We start from the raw sequence: 3,277 nt of genomic DNA on the forward strand, positions 1-3,277 counted from the left end.
ACCACCGAGCTTTCAGTGGGTTCGACGACGAAGCTAACATCGGTCCTGTGGTGAAGTGCTTTCCCAGAAATTAGGAGAATGGACCTAACACGGGGTCACTATCCCGAATCAGTGACAAATTTCAAGTTGTTAGAGAGGATTTGGATCGTCCGGCGCGGATGCAAGTTGCCTGTGGTGGATTAGCCATGACGAGCAGCACCCCGTATGAAACGACGATGGATCTGGTATGAGTGATGTACGGGAAGGCAAGATCCACCAAGACTTATCTCGGATCCACCCTTACCTGGATCCACTGAGGTGGATATGGGATACGCTATATGCGGGTGGATCGAGTGTGAATCCAATGACGGAATGATGGTTGAGGTTTCACCGGAGAGGAGAGAATATATATATTTCCCGCAACTAAACGAGAGATTTCAAGATCCCCCCGCGAGGTGTTCTCGAATCTACCTTTCGAGATTTGCAGATCCCAGGAGGTGAGGATCCCGCATAGAGGAGCCTGGATCCAGGATACAGGGATGGTGGATGCAGTGGATCTCGAACTTTCGTGGGACAATGGAGATCACAGACGGATGCAAGATGGTGTTGGATGATTGGAGAGCTCAGATCCATGACGAGTGTACCCTTACAGTGAAGTGGATCCAAGCGACCAGGATTCGGATGAGTGTACCCATAATAGGGTGACCAGATTGATTACGCCATGGATCCGGTAGATCTGGTGATAATACAGCTGGGATGATGGGTCAAGAAAAGAAAGGACATGCAGCCGAGCCTGGTAAGAGATTTAACAAGTAAAAGACATAGAAGGTAGAGATCCAGGCAGGTATAGGCTCAAGTATCAATACAGTCTTCAATTTGCACAATACACGCAAGTGCCTTCCTGCCCTCAAGTATCGGAGCTACATTGTCCGTACGAGCTAGGAGAAGGTTGGGAACTGCGAATCTAGTGTTGGTAGTTATAACTGGATAATACATTGGCCAGATCCTACAGCCTAGTGAGCTTTTCCTACACACGTGCAGATCCGACAGGTTAACCGAATTTACTACTTGGTCGGTTACACCCTAGAGGCTCTCAGCTCTCAAGATCCCGTCACAGGAGGCGACAAGTACGACGCAAAGGAAACGCAAAGGCAAGGGAAAACACCCGCAAGGCAACCCTACGGCCAGATCCACGATCTTGGCTCTGGATTCACTTAAGCTTGAATACTCGCTTAGGATTCAGAACCAACCATGGACGCAGAGTGAAGATTTACCACTGCTGCTCCACCCCATCCCCACGTCTCGCCAAGACACTCAAGCTTCACCACTTGAACTCTTCGGAGTTACCGAGAGAGCAAGATCCCGCCCTACCGACGGGTACACAAGGTGAGGAAAGTTCAGCAGAACACGGATCATCGGGGGACCCTCTCCGTTAGTCGGTGTCTGGGCGCAGTTGGTAAGTTGGATCCAGCAATCTCGCAGATTTTGCTGATCCCGCTACACCACAATGGTGCGCGTGCTCGGATCTTTTGGTGACTCGGGATTTCACCGTGAGTTTCAAGAAGATGCTCAAGTGAAGATTGAGCCAGGGGAAGAGGCGTCGTCGGAGGTCGGATCGACGAAGACGCTGCTGAATGAAACAAGATCCGCGGATCGATGTAGTCCTGGGCGGAACTCTATCGACGGAAGAGAGGTGGATCCGGATCCATCGGCGAGTGTCAACTCCCTCGCGTATCTTCACGAATGACGTCGTGAAGCTAGAGACGTCCACCTACTCCGGTGCCGGAGAAGACCGACTTCCACTGAATCGTTGGTTTCGAAAGATCGACATCGCCATCGCCTCGAGGTTGATCGAGGCGCCTTCCGCGAAGGTTCACTTTATCCTCTCTCGGCTGTCTGGGAAATCCAAGGAATGGTCCCCCGGCAAGTTGGCCGTCGACCCCAACGCCTTTCCCACTCTGGATATCCTCTAGAGTGACCTTCGGCTCGCGTACGAGCCGCCGCAAGATGAATCTTGAATTCGGGCAGACATCTTCGCCGTTCGGCAAGGCACGATGACTGTGTGCGACTACGTCCAGAAGAAACGACACCTCACGTCGTGTATCGTGTCCAAGCCCATCGATATGGCCTCTCAGGTTCATGTGTTGTGTTCGGTATGCGCGAAGGCATGAAGCGCTACTGCCTTTACAGATCGGACCCCTCTACACTCGAAGAGGCATTGCTCTTGCATTACGCGAGGGCTATGGGGTTGCGGGAGAGCTGTTTATTTGTCTGTTTTGGTTTCCCCCCTAATATAATACTCTAAATAACGGTATGTATCAGCCAATGGCTGAACTATTCTAATTTGTTAAAGATATTGACTTTTAACCGATGAATCCCCTAAATGCATGCAGTCCAATAGTCTGCCAAATGTAACCATTGGTGTATCGCACACTAACGTGGAAAACCTCCTTCGTTACCTCCTTCGTAACCAAGGGGCTACATGTAGCCACTTGCGTGTAACCCCGTACACCTGAGACATCCCGTTCCAACTGGTCCAGGCTGTCCACAAGTCGAGCGAAGACGCCCTGATTCCCGGTCTGGGTGGCAGCACCACCGCCAGCCCCAAGACTAAGTGCAATTCCAAGCACGGGAACGCGTAGACAGACGCGATCAACGTAAGGACACTACGTCGGACCCGCAGGGGGAGCACTCGGGCGATAGAAGCGCCTCGGAGGAGCCTCGTACTCTAGATCATATGAGGGCACCTCCGCCCCTGCTTAACCGGAATGAAGAAGCTGACTGCAACGTGGAGCGGGTTCGCCAGGAGCGGCGACTTCGCGGGAAGTGCCATCTCAGGGCAAGCCGCCCTGGACCTAAATAAAAACAGAGTTGATTTTCCTTCAGACTAAGTACTTAATTTCAGTATCACTGGACTCATCGTGTGGCGCCGTCCCTATCGTGGTCTCATAGCGTATGTAACAGGCCAGGTATTTACTCCGTTAATTGTTTACACTGTAGTGTTGAGGAAGCTCGCAATAGGACGACTGAGTCTTAGGTTTAAGGAAAAATCAACTCTGACTTTATTTTAGGACCAAGGTCACAAACCTGGCCACTCAAATACACGTCATAGTCCAATCGGCTAATAATTAGTCTGGATCCCCAAATATTAGCCAATGGCATGACAAAATTTCAGCACACTCAAGTCGTGTGCCGATGCACCTACTAATGTAAAGAAATCTACCTACTTTTGTAATGGAGGGGCCAATTACATTACCCCCTCGTAAGGTTGCACTTACGCAACAAAAGCAGCGGGCGA

Source organism: Phytophthora infestans, genomic scaffold (genome assembly GCF_000142945.1).
Source record: "Phytophthora infestans T30-4 supercont1.5 genomic scaffold, whole genome shotgun sequence".
NCBI lineage: Eukaryota > Oomycota > Peronosporomycetes > Peronosporales > Peronosporaceae > Phytophthora > Phytophthora infestans.